General features: G+C 40.4%; 1 long non-coding RNA gene across 1 annotated transcript; it reads left to right on the plus strand.

Annotated features, from left to right (window-relative positions):
• Positions 1-10,506: 10,506 nt before the first annotated feature.
• LOC113164609 lies at positions 10,507-11,993 on the plus strand. The gene is made up of 3 exons (XR_003299021.1): positions 10,507-10,643; positions 11,521-11,679; positions 11,813-11,993. It is a non-coding gene; the product is annotated as an uncharacterized LOC113164609 (long non-coding RNA).
• The last annotated feature ends 7,675 nt before the right edge of the window (positions 11,994-19,668 follow it).

The raw sequence follows: 19,668 nt of genomic DNA on the forward strand, positions 1-19,668 counted from the left end.
AGCAACAAAGTCCATGTAAGGTCAGGGTGGAGCACAAAACACAGGAGTCAAACCCATAGTCAAGTCATTTTAACCCAAACCATGATTTGTTCCTGAACCAAACCGAGACCTTTTGCCCAAACAAGTTGTTTTTGTGCTTTTATCATGGTGACCATGATAATGATCATGATGATAGCACCCTAATGACCATGGCACCAAAAGCCTGATTCTGTGGTCCTGATGACTAATGACTGATTGATAACAGCCATGTAATGACGTGATAACATTCAGAGCGAACAAAAAAAGGGAGACAAGACAGAAAAACAGAGTACAGGTGAATAAAGAGGGAAGAATGAGACATAATGTGGTAAAAATCAGCAGTGGAGTGAAGTAAAAGTTAAGAGAGACACAAGACAACAGTCACAAACATGGACACGAGGCAAAAACCAGAGGAACATTCATAGTAGACGAGCAGTTTTGCAAGCGTCACTTCCTGTATCTTATTTATATTCAAGGCCGTGTTCTTTGCATTGATCTTAAGCTAAAAGCAAAGCTTACCTCCTTAAAAGGTAAAGACTCTCACTGAAAAGCGGCGAAGCAAATGACACTGAAGTAGAGAGCTGGAAAGCACAGGAAGAGAGGAGACGTCAGATGTTGACTTTCTGTTGCTGCTTCTAACAACTTTACCTGAGTAAGCATAGATGCTCAGCCAAGCTGTGTGTTCTGGAGAGGCTGAAAACAATATTAATAAAAGTGATCCCTGTGGTGCTGCAGACGTGGTTCTCATTAGTCTCTGCTCTGCTATTGAAAGCTTAAATTGATTATCACTGCAGCACCTTCCAAATTCTGAGGTTGGTGTTGTTGCTGCTGAACAAAAACAGTCTCCAGACCAGATGAAGCACAAGGCTGAGAATCAATTTCCACTTTGAGGAGCATGAATTGGTGGGGATGCACCCCTCCTCCAGCCAAATGTTTATCTTCAGGGATTGATTTTAAAGACTTCAGGATTTGTTCAAAGGTTCTTTGCAGAGCCTAGACAGTCCTGGAAAAGCATGAAGGAGTTCCCCAAGGAACTCTCTCGAGATTCCTAACAACATCTGAAGGTTCTTTGTAAAAACAGTTTTTACTTTGTAGATCTGGTAGGGAAATGTCTGGTTTTCACCTGTTCTTTCCGGGGCAGGGAAAATGCGTTCAGTAGTTTGATATTCTGCAGTTATTGGATAACTAAAGTTTTTATGAGTCATTAATAATCAAAATACAAATCATGCAAATGATGCCAGAAAAAACTCAATTTAATTTTTGGTCATTAGGGTTAAGTGTTCTTTCTCAATAAAACATCACAAAATAAAGAACTACACACATATTTCAAAAAGTAATTCCTGTTCTGTAACACTACTGTATTTAAAGGCTAGGTTTTTGCAGCATAAGGGCTCGGATTACTAGAGAAGCAACACCAACACTTTTGACACAAGCTTTTTGCCTCAAAAGTGGCTGTTTCAGGATGTGTATGTGTGTCTGTGCCCATCAGTGCCTCATCTGATCCTGCAAAGCAGCAGTCATATCCTGAACACCATCAGTTCTGTGTCATATCCGTCAACAAGAAATTACTGTACTCTCAAATTGTTTTCACATCATTGTCCTCTGTTTCATCATGCTGCTCTTCTTAAAACCTTTTACTTTCCTTTTCAACATGATTCATCGAGCAGGCATGCTGCACTGCCACATGCACCTACATATATACCCCGCTTCATTATGCCAGAACCATCCATGACAAGCATTTTATTCAAACTCCACATATTCAAGGTTTTTGCCCCTTCGGTTGGCTCGGCAGGGGTCCCCGACACCTCAGAAAGTGATTGCTGGTGGTCTGTAGTAAGCCCAGGGAGGGTGTCTTATTTCAAAGGCATGGAGGGGAGAGATTTGTGGAAACCCTAAAGCCCTAAAGGCAGGCTGGCGCCTCTTATCCTCGATCCCAGTCAGAGGAAGCAAAAGCCTCCTGCTGAACCACCCTGGGTAGCAATTACTGCAGAGAAGCCGAGGATGGATGGATGGATGAGAGTATGTCTGCAGCTTCTGTGTGCACATCACCTGTGCTAGTGACGGTGGAGGAGATTTTGTTTCTGCCAGTGTTTGTTCTCTGAAAGTTGCTTACTGAGCTAAAATTTGGTGAAGTGAATGGGAAACAGCTGATCATGCCTAGTCTGTAATTCCAATGTTTCACCCGTAATTATTATGTGTGTGTCACAGTTGAGCAAAAGGTAACATCCAAGTGCAACTGAAGCAGGTGGAATTAAAATCAAGCTCAAAAACAGGATTAGTTGAGGAATTTGAAGTCAGTTCAAAATCCACTTTTTTACAAACCAGAACATTTTGAACATGTGTGATTGAAAAGGTTTCCCCAGGACAAGCGTTATCATTTTCACTCACAGTTTGAAACAACATGGTGCTAATATACTCTTATTTACATATAATGGCTTTTACATTGAAGGAATCAAAATGTTGATGATGTTATTTCAAACATAACAAGCATATGAAATTAAACTAGCAACAAGTTTCCCATCACTGTGCAAACAATCTAGAGCTGCTAATGGCAAATAAACAAGCAAAACACACATCAGATATTCTGATATCCCAACATGTTGTTCCTTATGTGCTGAACACATCCTGTTCATTACTTGCAGCCTCAGCTCATGCAATTCCAACAGTGAGCTCAAGTGCATGAGGACGTGTTGATAGTGTTGTGTTGTCACATTTCAAGTCTTTGTGGTAACAACTTCCTGCCTCTTCACATCACAGACAGATGTGGACGAATTACTTTAAAGAAAGAAAAACCCACAAAGGTCAGTGAAACAACTTGAAACTGACAAAAGTATTAATAAATAGAAATTTACTAAAAATGAACTCCTCAAAATCAGACATTGCTTTGCAGCAGATCCTACAGCACGACTCATTGACCTCAGTTGGCTTCATCTGTCCCACTACAACATGCTGGATGTGCTGCAGTGATGTTGTTTGCCTGTAGACAATTGGAGGAAGTTATATCGCTGTTTATATGGTTGAGGTGTTTCACTGTGAGCAAAGTTCTCCACAGGAACATCCTGAAAATGCAAATACAGATGCAAAACATTCTCAGAAAAAAACTGCTTTTTAAAAATTTAACAGCAAGAAGCAGCTTGCTGAGAAATAAACACAGCAGTGAAGGGCTGCTGTACGAAGGCACGGCATCATGTGATGGGCCAAACCAAATAGTTGCAGGAGCTGCAGTTTTGAGAGTTCATATATTTTAATTGCTGTTGGTTTCGGTCTAATTAGTGACTTTAATTAATTAATGCTGGTGAAGCCTTTTAGCTCCAGACTTGACTGACTAAATTCAGGAATTCAGTCGTCTGTGATGGACGATTCTCTTGTTTACTGTCTGTCCTTGTATCTTATTTCAGCCTTGTGACTATCATTATCTGTTTGTACTGTTGTGTACTATTTGGTTTCATATCTTTCATTGATTCCATGTTGCTCATCTTGATCATATCTCTTCTACAAAATAGGTTGGACTTTTTAAAAAGATTCAATGAAATACATTTAGTGAATAATTAACCTTCCACATTGTGATTTCAATTCATTTCACGGCTCTTCATCATGTAGACTATTGTAATTTAATTTCTATTTCCCACAAATCACTTTCTCTTTCTTCCCTCTTCATCACTTTAAAGCTAGTAGCCACAATGTTTTTTAATTAATACATCATCTGTTGGTTGGAGAATTATAAAACACAGAAACTGTCACATTAACTGTGGTTGGAAGCGATATTGAGAAATGTTGATCAGCATGTGTGCTGGCACCTGTCCTGGTCAAATCTGCTCAGAACAAAGCCAGCACACAGAATTTTTTACACAGTCTTTACTTTCATGCACTAAAATCAGCAGCAACAGCCCTGTCGCATCGCAGCCTTCGCTCTATTGTACAGGTTTTATTGGTTCAAACTAACTGCAAGCTTCCATTCTCATTTCCACCACAGTTTGGTGCTGGAAAAGGTGGCAACGTACAGAAAGTTACAGCTTTCAGCTTGAACTGTGGGCTGAGGAAAGGATTCTAATTAGCAAATATGTATTCGTAGCACCAAGAAAGTTTTGATTTACACAAGCTGAAATTTTGGCAGTCTCTGCTTCACCAGAGAGTCACACATTCTGGGCTCACTGTGAGCTAAAAGACATGCTCGAAAGTGAATTGTTTGGTAATAATTTCTCTGATTATATAATTTGTTTCATAAGTTTGTGGCTCTGCTTTGTGCACACAGTTCTTCAATCATGTTTTACCCCCAGAAAGCAACGATGCAGCAGCCTCCAGAGTCTATAGAGCAAGTGTGGTTGGAAAAAATGATGCAAACACACACTTACACAAGCTGTCACCCTAACACACACACACACACACACACAGAAGCTTTTAATGCTAACAGGGTGCTGCTGTATTGTGGTGGGTCAGGCCAGGACAGACTGTTCCATTGGAGGTGATATTATATAATTCAGATTCATACAGAGTGACCAGCTCTGAAAAGGTCGTCTGCGAACCTACGAATGACGACCTGAGTTTTATTGTTGAGGTGATTTCTAAGTGGCTGTAGTTACAGTGATGGGCTCAAAGAAGGAAGTGAGGTGATGCAGTACAAAGAGCAAGTTCACAAAAAAGTAGTAACCTACAATATATATTTACTACATTATTTACTTTGTGTCACTCTTGCAAAAGGTCCCCATAAACTAAAATCTGCCTCAGATTCCAGATTCCAATTTATAATCAGTGTTGTTTCTTTTGTCCATTACTGCTCCATAACCTCAACTACATGTTCATTACTGCAGCTATCTGACAAATGTCCTCTAACCTTAAAGAACAGTATTTTAATTCAAATCTTTGACAATTCCACATTATATAACATGTTCACAAAGGTCCAGTGCACCTATTGTATATAGATTGTATCCACAGACAGTATGTGGTCCGTTAGGTAGGAGGATTTGTTGGATATATAACACAAGGCTGAGCAATCCTGGAAGAAAGAGAAGAAGGATCTGACTGACTATACTCTACATTTTTCTTGTTGTCAGTAATTCCCAGGTACTAACAAGTATTGTGCATCTGTATCCAAAGCCGGATACTATAACCTCTGTTCCACAGAGCTCCATTGTTGTTGAAAACCCATTAAAAATGCATTAGGAAGACACAGTGCTGCAGTGAGTGACCTGCTCCTTCGTTAAGTTGAACGTATACCGTCGTTCATTTTGACTCAATATCACGTTCACTGTCCTTCTGTTTCAAATACTCACTAGAGTACCCACTGTGTAGTAATCTTCCACAGAAAATAGTCCCCCAGACATGTACTATTACCACTTGTTTGTTTGTTAACTTACAAACTTTTTACAGACCGAGGAAGCCTGAAAGTACAGAGACAAACACATTATTGGTCTTTTTATAGTATTGGATGAGAACAAAGGAAGTCCAGTGCATGTCACCAGATTTATTCTTTAAAGAAATCAAGTTTTAGAAGTTAAAGAAGTATTTGAAAGTACATGTAGCATTTAATGCCACATACACATGCAACACACTGCACAATCTTTACAGGAAGTGCTAAATACAATTCTTTATTAGTGTGTTGCACTGGATTGAAAAGGAAAAGAGTGATGATATAAGAAGTGCACATCCATGAAGACAAAGAGAAAATCAGCCTCAAAGAGAGTGGAAGAAAACAGGGCTGCACAGAAGGAGAAATGAGATGGAAGCCTGCATCCATCAACAAAAGAGAGAAATGAGCTGGACAAAAGCAGGAGAAACGTGCGAGAGATCCATGAAGAAAGAGCAATAATTAACTCGCAAGAAGAAGAGAGCCAGAGAAGGTCAGAGGGTTCGGGATCTATTAAAAAAAAAAGAAATGACGGAAAGAGCAACAAGAAAGAAAGAAAGACAGAAAGAAAGCGAGGTCGACATTCATAAATTATTCACAGAGATGTGTGGCTGATATATGGCTTTAAGACTCAGGTAAATACTTAAAGAAGGGAAGAGGGAGACATTTCATCTAAAGAAAATGAAAATGGAAGAACGTAAATTGAATTGAAAAGAAGGCTGATGGGGAAACAAACCATGTAGTGTGGAGGAAAAAGAGAGAAGAATAAGGTTGGAGGAAAGAAAAGCGACGTCTGCATACAGATTCTAATAGACTGGAAAAAACCAGACGCCAACATGGACAAACTGAAGTTTCTGCTCATCCAAAGCCTTGTTCAGTGTAAAACCCTGCCTGCATGGGGCCAGTGTTATGCTGGGATTTCACATAATTCATCCCCTAATCTCACGGGAAGGTCAGGATTTTATGAATCATCACACTGAACAGGCTTTCAGTCCTTTGGACCTCAGAACCAAAGAGTGAGGCTGCTTTTTTATTTCCATATTAAACTGTGTACAGTAAATAAAAAGGGTGTGAAATGAAAGAGTTGATGTGTCTGGCTTTTCCTTTCTTTTCAGTGACTGCTGTTTTGTTTGCAGCCTGAATATGCACAACCTAGTCTCGAGTTCCTTTTTTGGGGGGGTCGGTAACTTGGTTTGTCCGAGTCCATGCATTGTGTACAGGTGTTCATGAGCCAATAGCAGCAGCAAATAAAGAAAGAAGAAGCAGCAAAGAAGAGAAGAAAGAGAAGATGTTCCGAGATGACTGAGTTCATCAGTTGTACAAAGATCTCACCTTGACTGTCTTGACTAATAATGAGTGTTTAGACTCCTTTCAGACTAAAAACCTGACTGAGCTGCAGCTTTCTGCCGACTGAAAGAATCCTAAGTGGCAGAGATATTTTATTTTCTTGTTTTATAACATGAACTAATGTAAATCTTGAATGAGATCTCTTTTGAATTCAGGGTCGATTTTTGATAAATTGCAATGGAGGCCACCTTTTCATCTGTTTTTAAAAGTCTCCTGTCAGTATGGCTGCTGTACTAAATCTCCAGAACACCGCTTTAATTTTATTATAATTTGTTCCTGCAAGTCCTCAGGTGCAATTTTCTACTTTATTTTCAAGTCATTAAGTTTTAGACATCAACTTTTGATTAACCCTACAGACCAACCACACAGTGTAATGTGGTGCATGCGAGTGTAACTGGTTCCTGAATGCAGCACACTGTAGCTTCAAGCCAAGTGATGCCGCTGGTCTCTTTTTCTCCATTAGCTCTGACAGCTACATAAAGTTCTGTATCCCACACAACTGCAGTGGAGTTTACTCCGTGGTGAATGTTTCATGGCTTTTCAGTTTTCATTTGTACCTTTGACAGCTTGTAAACAAGTGAAAGAACAGCAGGATTTAAAGCAAGACGAAAGATTTACGAACGACTGACTGGTTTCTGTGCCTTCTGGCTGCTTGTTGTGGTCCTGACCGGTTGGGAGGATCAGGAGTCCAGGGCAGAGCCAAGACCTGCTGGAGGGATTACAACTCCCAGCTGGCCTGGGAGCAACCGGCTATCCCTGCACAGGAGGTAGAGGAAGTTGCTCTGGGGAATGGACATTTGGCCGGCAAAACAGCCTGATGCAAAGACAGATGACTACATTGATAGTTTTAAATGTTTAAACAGGTTCAAGCCCTGCAAAAATTTGCCAGGAGGCATTCTGCAAAATATAGGGAATCTCTAACTGCATTAAAAGTTTAAGGTGAACAAAATAAATTATACTTCTCTGCAAGAAAAGTGTTTCTTTTAAACATGACACACAGATGATATAGTATCAAGGAGATTGTCCCTGAAGTTGTGCAAAATGTCATTTAAACTATCTTCTATAGATCTTAGTCATATTTCACCACAAGGAGAAGAACAAGAATGAAAACAAATGACTTCTCAAGTTGTTGACGGGTGGAGTTTTTGTGCTGTATATGATGCATGCAGCACATAAGCAGCCACCTTTCTTCAAGAAAACATAATGATTCTGTGCAATAAAGTCAAGGAAACGCAATTATTAGGGATTATAAGAAAACAATTCTCTTTACAGAGGGCTGAGGGAGAAATTGATAAAGCAACATGAAAGCAATCTTACATCAGCGAAGCCGCGTGAAAATGAGCTGCACCAAGAGGAGAAAGAAAAGGAACTGAAGTACATTGTGCAATATCACCACATATGATTCATGTAGTATTTCTGTCAGCCCTTGGTGTGATGCATCACATCTTCTGCTTTATATTCTGCACAAGGAATCCATCTCATTTTTCAATCCTCAACCTTGACAGAGGGAAGGATGGATGCCAAGGCCCTCCACTGATGTAGCTGCATGGGAACTAAACAGCAAATACACATAAATCTATTTATTTAGACTAAAAGAAAAGCATTTGTTGTCTGTGTCGGCTCTGCAGCAAAACCACTTTATGTGTGCACCATAGTAGCATTGTTAAAACCTACATTTTGACTGTTGACAGTTAAAAGCTATTCTTAACATTCCTGCAAGAGGAATAAAAGCCATCAGTCATCATTTCCAGGAAATTAATGGGAATTGTTATTGATGTTATTGTGCTACTACCTGCAAAAGCAGTATCTATTATGTTAATGGGACTGTGTTTTTAGTGCCCCATCTTTAGTTGTATTGATTGTGTGCGTCGCCTGCTTTTGGTTCAGGTTGTCGTACCAGAGAAAGGCGACTACTACTTAACAGTGTGCAGAAGAACATATTACAAAAATACAAGCTATGGTTAGACATAGATCTCAGAGGATGACAACTCTCCGCAGAATAAAAGCACACATGGTATAGAAGTGTACACATGCAAATGCAAAACCATCACTAATATTTTCAGGGGGGTTTCAATCCCAGAGCTTTAACACCTCCACACAAGATGGCCAGGCTCGTAGGGAGGACGTGGAGGAAGAGGAAGCTGCACTCTTCCTCCTTTCGATAGTGCCGAGGCGAGGAGCAGATGGTGCGAGAGATTGGAAACATCGTCTGGAGTTGGCCAACCCTGGGCTAATGGCAAGCTGTGCTGGCAGTGCTGTGTGAGTGTGTGAGGGGTTGGTATTTTCTTACTATGCATAGCTGGCTTGCTAAAGTTCAATACTGTATGTGTGTGTGCATGTGTGTGAAGTTTAGAGTCATTTGTGTGGCTGGCTTTTTCAATTTCACTTCACGTTTACGAAGAGTGTGAAGCTTTTAGGGCTGCGTTTGGGTTTGTGTGAGTGACACTAATGAAGAGTTGAGCGGGGATGTGAGGCAGAGCTGAAGTGTCATTATTTGTATTCAGAAATCCTCCTTAAACTGTGTTAAACCTCCAAAAGCTTCAACGCTGCATTAACCATAATTTGGGAGCTTCAAAATAAGCATTTATAGTGCCAACATATGAGACGGTAAACAAGTTGAGGGAAGTAAACAAGAGTAAACGGGAAACAAACAGGGGTAGTTTATGTGTCACTGTTAAATTCTCCTCCTGTGATGTATCCTCACAGATGCTCTAAATGAGGCAAATAACTTCAATAGAACCAATTTGTTGCACACATTCATCCCTGTGTTGCTGCTCCGCCTCACTTGATTTCTGAGGGAATGAATCCCGCTGCTGCACTCGAAAACAGCTAATGAACACCTTAAGGTTCCCGTCTGAGAACCAGTGAGCAGCTGGTGCAAGAGCCGTAGCGTACCGAAGCTGCACCTTCCTGTCCCAGACTTCGAATGCTTTGATGCAAACAATCTAAGGATTTCCAAAACTCCTGTCAGCAGCTCTTACATCACCGGGATCAGACCACATGGTATTAACCTGAAAATGCCCCAGTGTCACAACTGATTCCCCACAAGACATCTTAGGTTGAGATTGATCGAAGTCAGACACACATGGTTGTAGTAGAAGGTAGAAGTAGAAACACAAAGCTTAAGACAGCATAGATTGGTGAAACTGAATATTTTTGTGGAAAAGAAAAACAACAATGGCTCTGACCACCTAAAAAGAGTCTATGAGGATTCAGGAAATGCCTTTAGTGTTGTGAAAATGAGAGTTAGAAAGGTTTACCACGTACTACTTCCTGGAGAATCTGGAGAGTTAGCCTGTCTGGATACAGACAAGCCCAAAAAGCCCAATAGATGGAACAACGTGTACGGTTCCTGTCTGTAAACAAGTTCATCGTAACAGCTGTGATATGGGTGACACAAAATGATAGTAAGTGGACTTTGAGATGGGACTGTTTCATCAAACAAGTTTGACAACGTCTGGAAAGTGGCCCTTAAAGTTAGGACTGTTGCTGATAGTGGAGGTTTATCTCCAACCTTTCTGTCTGATCATAGACCTTCATAAGCAAGTTTAACCGGGTTTAACTTATCTGACATCTCGGTTACCAAGTCACTGCAGGAGCTAAAGTCCCTGTGATCACCTAATCTTGCAGCCACTATCTTTAAAAAATACCATCATCATACAGTCTGAAGCCAGCATCAAGGAAATCGTTACGGTTTGTGACTAAAACAAAACAACACAGAGAAGAAGAGAATACATAGAGAAGAAGGAATGTCCTCTCTGAGAGTACACTTATATCGTGGACATGAAAAGGAAAGAAATCCCATCACAAGATGAGCATGTAACAAGCATGTGAAAAGCAAGTTGCCCGAACGTGGCTGGAGCGGGTGGAGGTGATATAATGGACAGGATTGATGTACCTGAGACTCGAGTTTGACTCCAGAATCTCATGTGAGGTGAGACAAGAAAAGCACTTTGGTTAAGGTTAGAGAAGACTGTGGTTTGTTGAAGGGTTCAGTAACACGCTGTGTGGGTTAGGGTTAGGGTTAGAAGTGAAGTACCCCAGCCCACAATCAGACCTGAACCCAGAGCTGTGAGTGTCTGAATCCAACAACAAGCAACTTTAATAACAGTGGAGTCGATCAAACAGGATCTTTTAAGGCAACACTGACTTAGTAGTTGTAATATCATTTGTCTGGGTACGTTTTATTCATGTGTTCAGTATCAGTGCATTTGCCACTTTCTCTCGTCCTCATCATGTTACCATAAGATGTCATCTGTTTTCCATTCACAGTTCAGTTGTATAGAGAATAAGGTTTAAGAGACAGACGTGAGCTGTCAGATGTGCCAGTATAGTTTTTACCTATTAATTCAAACTAAACTCTTCACTTTCCATGTAACCTTTCAAAACCCCTAAACTTGGACTTAAACACATGAAAATACAGCAGTTAAGATAAAGAAAGGACTGTAACTGTTTCTAATTTAAGGTGACAAGTGAGATAACAATTTTTCACCCAACCACAACAACATGTACGCCAGTGGGAATGTGGAATTAAAAAAACTCAGTGCTGGAAACCACACTCTGAAAACTGTGGATCTATCTGGATACCAACGTGCAAACACACACACTTCAGGGTTCTTAGTTAATGACAGAAACCTGGAAATGTGGCTGCATGAATCACTTATGATCATCATAGTGTGTCTGTGGTTTTTTTTCTTGTGACTCTGAATCATGTTGTGTAAGAAAAGACCAAATGTTTCAGGGATTTTCAGAAAAATCTCCTCAAAGGTTCCTTGAATCACTTTAGTCGGATGGTGTGTGGCCTGTTTCAGGAAATGCCAGGGCAGCTGGGGAGATCCTGCAGAGATAAGTGGCGCCAAAGGCACGGCTGATGTCACTGTCTCTGGACTTAAACCTCTCCTCCCTCCCTTCCTTTACCTCCTTCACTCTGACAGAAAAATGTCAAGTGAGGAGTTTGGTTCCAAAACAAGGTAAAGCTACTCCTCCTGACACAACGAAATCCTTATGGAAGTTCAGTCAAGTGAGAAACTGCAGACACTCACTCACAAAATACAGTAGCAGTTTACTTTTTTTACTTGAAATGTTGCTTGTATTGAATTTCAGCACCACATGAAGCGCAGTAAAGTGACTCCACCAGATTCTCGGGAAACTTGAGCTGCACCTAATGATTAATCTTCAAGTGAGTCAATTAATCCTTAAGTCTTTAAAGCAAAAACACAAGCCTTGAAATTCTCCTAACGGAACCCACAGATATTTTATATGTTATATAGGAAGCTGAAAACATTAAATGATGCTTTGTCGTCTTTTCAAACACATAATGCATCAGTTTACTTTGTAATATAATATTATAGTATATATAATAAAACAGCTCAAATCAATTAATAGTGTTGCTTCTTTTGACGTCAGAGATTGTGACTGGGTCGTTTTCATTATTGCAGTTTTGTTTTTTATTCTTCTGCCTTTTTCTCCTCTTCTCCTACAACATGATGTAAAGCTGATTTGACTAAGACTTTGTCTGTGTTTGTATTCACAACAGAGTTCCAGCAAGTTGTTACTAACAATCGTAACAAGGTGTTCAGTTCAGCACAGAGTCGGTGTGTTCCTTATGATACAAGCAAGAATATGTAAATGTACTGTACCAATATATAACAGTACAGGTGAGATGTGTGTGTATCTGTATATAGAGGCCATGTTATTGCCTGTGCTTACTTCCCACATGGGGGCCCTGTGCATTGTGGGAGTGGGGGTGGCAAAGCACAGCCATCTGCTGCAGGATACTGTAGCTGCAATGTTTGATCTACAGTAGGGAGAGAAAGAGTGAGGGAGAGAAAGAACGAGGTCGACAATAGAGAAAGCGAGAGACAAAGATAGCTGACTTCTCATCAACGTCGGGAAGAGTTTTACTGAAAGTGCAGCTTACAAATACAGAAATATCACACGTTAGGATGAAGCAGAACAGTAAAACTGATCACTATCAGGCTGACTTGAACTTCTGCCTGCAAGGTCATGTTCAGGGTGACGAAAAGGAGCATTGCATTTGTGTCTCTATTCTTTGTGAATGCTTGGATCAGTGTGTTGCTGTGCGTATGGGTTGTCTACAGTGGAGATCCTGATGCACAGAGCTCCAGTATAAAAACTCAGGATTGTACTGACTTGACTGTTGCTGCAATGTACACTAATGTAATCCAGCAACTTACTGTATGTTCTAACAGCACAGTCATTTGTGGTTATTAACAAAGTGCCATTTTCAGTCTGAACATAACACATGGGTCCACTTTACTTCCCCAAGCGATGGTAAAAGTTGTTGATTCTGTATGTACATAACTCTCTGAGATGATTGTGTGATGATCAGTTTCCACTGCATGTTCAGAGTAACACTTTTCATTTCACTTGTGTGAAATGTCCAAACTTTGACTGGCGCAGTGTTTAAGTGTTATTGGTGGTTAGCATGTTCGATAAAGTGGACAAAACACACGCTTATTTGAACTGAATGTACCATCAAACGGATCGTGAATCTTTGGAGTTTATTTTAATGTAAAAATGTTTCATATTTGGGCTTATTATTATTTCACTTATGAAGACATTTCTGTTTTTCTCACTCTGACTGTGCCAGTTCTGCTTGTCCATGTGTGTTATTTGCTTCATCTGGATACACGCTGCTCAGTGGTAAAAGCAGAAGCGACAGAGTGAAGCCAATGCCTTAAATTCACCTTTAAATGAATTAAGTTTTGAATGAAATAAAACAATGAAACATCCAGGAGAGAGAGAGCGAAGCAGGAGGTACTTAGCAGAGCTTTGCACAGCTGTTGAGTGCCGTCACACTGATCAGGAAGACCAGAACTATTATCTATGACCACACACACACCCACAGAACAGGGATTAAGCCAGCGATGACACTTTGAATAGGTCTCCACACTGTCTGACTGGACACAAAACAGAAGGCGGCAATCCATCCCCTTTTAGTTGTGTAAACATGTTCTCTGAGTTTCTCATGACAAGTGGCTGTGAAGCCCCGGCTGACAACCAACTTTGTGCAGCAGAACAACTGCACAAACTGTGCTGGTTGAGAGACCACTTGTCCACCGGTACAGCCGTGCATTATAATGAAGTGCGGTGGTAAATAACAGAATTATCTCTCATGATAGTTTAGATCGTTAGAACATTTTATGGATAATTTTACACATTTTATGTGATTCTTAAAGCTGTCGCACAAGAATATAGTTCGATTTGATTACTGGGAGAAGTTCTCTTTCACACCTACTGCGCAATATTTAAAAAATGCAGTGGTAACATGAGCATAGATGAAAATACTGCATTTCTTTTAATATTCTGCGAGATATATGAGGCAGAATCAGCAGCCTTAAGAAAAACACACAAGCCACTGCACACCAGCTCTGCATCAGCTGCACAGCTTGAAAACAAAGAAACCAAAACTTGAGTTTTTGTCTTTGTTTGTTTGTTGTTGTTTTTTTACATAATGTATAATGTATACATCAACTGATCAACTGTGCAGTATTTTTAATTGCAGCATATTTCAACTCATGTAGATTTTTTATACCTCTGTCAGTGTGAGCTAGATGCCTGGCTTTAAACTTGCAATCTATGTCACATATGGTAACTTATTCGCTGTTGATGCCAGGGTTTTAAAAAGGTGCAGACCACCAGCTCCTCCAATGTGACTAATAGTAATTAGCGTTAGCATATGTGGCAGATACACTTTGCCTAAGCCAACAAAAATTTCAAAGGAGAACATACAGGCTGTAGCTTCATTATCAGGCTCTTAACTCAGCATGTTTCTTTAATCTCTGATCACTACACATGGTATCAAATATTGTTACTTTAAGCTAAACATCTAATGTAAAGAGATCCTTCACAATAACCTGACAGTGTTGTACAGTAATGTATAAAGAGCAAAGTGTGTTTGGGGATCAATAAAAAACTGTGATCTAGTTTTAGCAAAGCTCAACATGGAAGTTATTAAGCTTTATTCAGACAGATATGGAACGTCTCAAGTGGAAAGATTATAGTGACAGTGAAAATGACAAAAGGCAGGAACACAGCAGGTGAGTCTTACGTCTTCTGTTGGTAAAAAACCATTGTGGAGGTAAAAAGTGTTCAGTGTCATGTTTTTTCACATTTACTGTTGTAATGTGCTTTAATTTAAGTCAGCCAGATAGAACTGACTCTAATGTAAACGTAACATTTAATTTGAGGTATCCAGAGATAACCTTTACCGATACCATTTAATCATCAAACAAATATTTAAATTATTACACAGAATTTAATATCACTTTATGAACTTGCAGTTGCTTATCTACAAAGTCTGAAACCAATTAAATTTTTCTGGATATAATTAAAACACAAAAGTGTTGTGCTTTCGACATCTTAAGAGAATTAGCTTGAAATAAAAGAACAAGTATTGATTGAGGGCCTTTCTGAATTAAAATGTGTGGATTTGATCAACACTAACTTTTATTGTGAAATCTGCTTCAAGTTGTGATTTCACCCTCCAGGAATCCTGGACGCATCTCGCTGTGGAGCCCTTCATGCGTGCACTTTGCCTGCACAGTTGCCTTCCTAAACGTTGGTAACAACTTGTCTATAAAGGTTTTGGGGTGTTGAGTTACATTTCCCAAATATCTATGTCTCATTGTGCGATTGCATAAGAGTCACGTCATGTTCGGAGCATGGGCCGCATCAGCTTTAACGTGGTGTTATTTTCAAACCAGCCTGGTCATGCCGACGCGTATTTTTGGGCTGCTGGATATTAAATTTAGAGCTGTCAGCGCCACGTCACCTCAGAGTCCCTCCGGAGAGAAAAATAAAGAGGACATCAAATCGTATTTCAGGAGAGGTAACTCAGTTCAACAATGTTCAGCTGCATGGTGACTGATCCTAAACTCAACCTCAAAACATCAAACTCCATTTTCTGAGCAACTGATCAGGGTTTAGAGGATCCACCGCTGCTGCTTGCTGACTGGAAATGACTACACAGGAACATAATCCGGGAGGAAATTCTGCAAATCTGACTGCAAACAACTGTTTAGTGGATAAGAATAAGAGGCAAAACAAGGAGATGTACAGTAGTCATCTAACAGTCTGGCAAAGGTCAAGATTTGCATATAAATGCAGCAGCAGCGGGCCTTGATATGAGTACATAGAGCGCTGAGCTCCGAACAGAAAATAATGAAAAGCAGTCAATGCTGGAGCTTTAAGCCTCACAATAAGTTTGTCCTTCACTGAGTTTATGCCATACAATGTGCATCTCTGCTGTATGCGTCATCATCTGGTCTGGTTCAATTTGTCTATCATGCAGGAAAATAGTCACTGCTGTACAGCAAATCTGGTTTATTTGACCTTTATTCAAGCAGAGAAGGATGCATGCTCATTTTTCTACACCCACATGCTTCACATACAGCTACATACAGCCATGCTGGTATTCAACCAGTAAAACTGCTTCCTCCCACCTCCCTTTGTGAACTGATTTTCTGTTTCGAGGTTAAACCCATCGACCTTTGGACCATCAGCAGCTCTTTTCTCCCACCAGTCGGCCTTTTTAGCCTGATGCATGGAGGCTCTGCCGCTGACAGCTCTTGCATGTCTTGGCGTAAAAACAGTAGCTGTTACAGATCACAGCAGGCATGCAGGGGATTAAGAAGACAGTGATACCTGCCTCCATGACATAAGCGTGAACTGTCGTCAATAACTGACAGTGTAACTGTAGATTTAGCGTGTTCGTTCCTTCCTCTGCTGATTCCATGTGTCCTCCTGACAATGAAACCTTAAAACCCTTTCTGCTCAGCTTTGGAGATACGTGGTTTTCACACAGCAGCTACAGCTATGAAGGCTCATTTTTAACTCGCTAATGCCTCCTCTTCTGTGGTTTGCTGTATGGGTTTGGTATGGGTTCGTGCAAGGACAAGGAAGGCAGCTGGGTGCCAGATGAGAACGGTAATTAGGCCGGTATCCACCGGGCTTTGGTTACAGGTGCAGATTTGCCTGCAGGGATGAACAAAGCTGTCAATGGAAAAGATCATTCATGCTGAAACAACAGAAAGGTGGGAGGGGGAGGTTGGCCAGCTCCTGCTACAGACAGCCAAAGCCAGGACAAGATAAATCGCTCTGAGTGGCATCGCGACAAGCCAAAAGCAGGCGTATAAATCATTTTCCTGGGCGCTTTAAGAGGAAAAGCAGAGGCTTTGATTTTAGCTGGAGAGCCTCTGTATAGATAGAGCCTCTACCCGCCGTGCTGCGAGGCCACTGAACTTCATGCTTACACTGCTGTTTTTAATCACAAGTGTTCAATTAGACAAGAGGGACTTCTCAGGTTTTAGTGGAACACAATACAGAAATGATGCCTAATTGCTGTCTTGCTGAGTTTTAAAGTGATGCTGAACAATCTCAAAACATTTTAAACAGTTTCAGTCCACAAGGAGGCCGCTGATTTGATACTGGACTCCTGCCTGGTGAAACGCACACTGGTGGAAATGTTACCTCACTGTTTCTTTAATGTGACTTTGATTCTATTTTTCCTCTTGGCTGCATATTTTCTCTGCAGTTTTGCAGAGTTTGTGTTTGCCAAGCAGCTTCTTAATCTCAGTGGTTTAGTCCATTTATCATAACAGAAACTGGACGAATCTCTGTAGAGGGAATTTTAAGCTCTTTTTTCAAGTTTAGTTCAGGAAGTGGAGAAAGTCTAAAAACATGTCCACATGCTTTTCTTAGGCTGTTTTCCTGGCTTGTTAAAGGCCGCTTCATTCTATTAAATGTAAACCTTAATACACCAACACACAAGGATATCTTAGACAAGCATGTGTCTCCAACTTTGTGTGAACAGTGGAAAGATATTTCCTGTTTCAACACCACAAAGAAATTGTTTCCCTAGTTTGGTGTGGTCACAGAGTCCTGACTTGAACCCCATCCAACATCTATGGGATGAAGTGAAACAGCAACTGTGAACCAGGCCTTATCACCCAGCATCAGCATTGGGCCTCACTAATGCTCTTGTGGATGAATGGTTACAAATCCCTGCAGCCGGGTTCCAAAATCTGGTGGAAAGCCTGAAACCAGAAGCGTGGAGACAGTTGTAGGAGCCGATTAATGCCCATGGTTTTGGGATGCACAGGAATGATGTGTTATATTGTAATATTTAACATAAAGTCAAAAGGACCCTAAAATGAAAGGGTGCTGCCTGCAATGTAAAGAAAGGTATTCACCTTTTCAAAATAAAATGATTTACACACTCTCATCCTTACAAACCTGTAAACGACATGAGCAAACATGAAGAGTAATAATAATAACGATAGTGAATCATGATCTATTTGTCTCTTGAACTCTTCAGATTGTATTTGTGTGGCACTAGTGCATGTTGCATATACAAATGCATGTTCTTATTCACCTTACTACTTTTTAAAAGTTCTATATCACTTCACAGATAAAATTATACATGCAAACCATAGAAAGAAAGTATATTCCATTACACTATACTATAAAGTTGTAAAGTACTCTATGTTATATACACATTAATGCATCAGTAACATTCCAGTATTATAATATATAATGATGAATGACACTTACAGAGGCATTTTCAGAATTCTAAAGTACATTTGGTAAATAAAGTTACTCACTCAGCTAATCAAGACATTTTTTCAGTGTAAGACACCTTAAATGAAGCATTTTTATATTGTAGTATTGTGTGATAAAAATCATTATCCATCATAACAACCTGTTTGTGAAGGTGAACGTGACTACTGAGTGGTTTTACCCTCAGCTGCTGCAGCACAGACCTAAAGGAAACACTAATCACACGTGCACATAAATTTCTAATGACTTTCATTTTCACAGAGTGGACATATCACCTTTTGAAAATGACCCTTTCAGTTGCTGCAGCAGCACAGCACGGGACAGCGACAGCCTGATTTGAGGTTTTTATGAGAAACTCAATCCTTCCATTCATCATTCATGCTTACATCTTGAAGTGTCCACTTGCCCTTGGTGTTGTCCTGCAGCTCTGTTTGTCATGCACACCCCCACACATTAAGAAAACACTTCATCTCTACCCTTACTATTAACATTTGGGGGAGTTTGCTTGCAGTTTTAGATGTATGTGCATCCTTTGTTTCTCTGCAGTGTACTTTGTGAGCAACCTGCTTTTTGTTAAAAGCACTTTGTCAATAAATTTGACTTCCCTCGACACTCAATACTGAGTCCATTAAGCTGCAGAGCCATGGGGCTACTCTGTGCGCAAGGGCCACTGGTTCCAGTAAGGTATATCTGCTGAGCTCTCATTAGCAAGCATCATCATACGTAATTCTGGCACGTGTAATACCATTAGAGGGGATTTGGCATCTGATAGTTGAGTAATGGGATTAGCTGGACAGTAAATCTCCAGGACCAGAACTGTAGGTCTTCCCCACTCAAAGGAAGACACACAACCTGACTTCCCCACATGAGCGTAATGCAAGCTGTCCCACTGTCATGACTCCATGATTTCTGATGTCTTTTCGTTTGAAGCACTTTCTACATTAATAAGGAGGAAGATGTGGTTGTTAGTGCAGAGCAATGAGCTGAACCACGCCGCTGCAGGCCTCCCTGTCTACACTGTGGTTCTTCTTGGACTCTGTTTCACTTAAGAGACTCTTTTACTGCCACTAATGCGAACACTGATCTTCCTTTCATGTTATTAAGCCCCTCTTTTGTTCTTTTTAGCCATGCTAGCAGCTTGGCTTTAAGGAACACGGGTTTTTATTTCCTTACTGTGAAATGCGGCACAAGTATTCATGTTCCCCTCAGGATGAATTGTAATGATTTCTATCATCCTCTCATTTTTTATTTCATTTTATTATATTTTGATCCAAAACTAAGACGTTTGTGTTTACTGCTAATTAGCACATGCTAGCATGCTAACACCCTATGAAGGAGGATCAGCATGTAACAAACCATATAATGTGATTTAGCAT

The sequence above is a fragment of the Anabas testudineus genome, chromosome 2, assembly GCF_900324465.2.
Source record: "Anabas testudineus chromosome 2, fAnaTes1.2, whole genome shotgun sequence".
Classification (NCBI taxonomy): domain Eukaryota; kingdom Metazoa; phylum Chordata; class Actinopteri; order Anabantiformes; family Anabantidae; genus Anabas; species Anabas testudineus.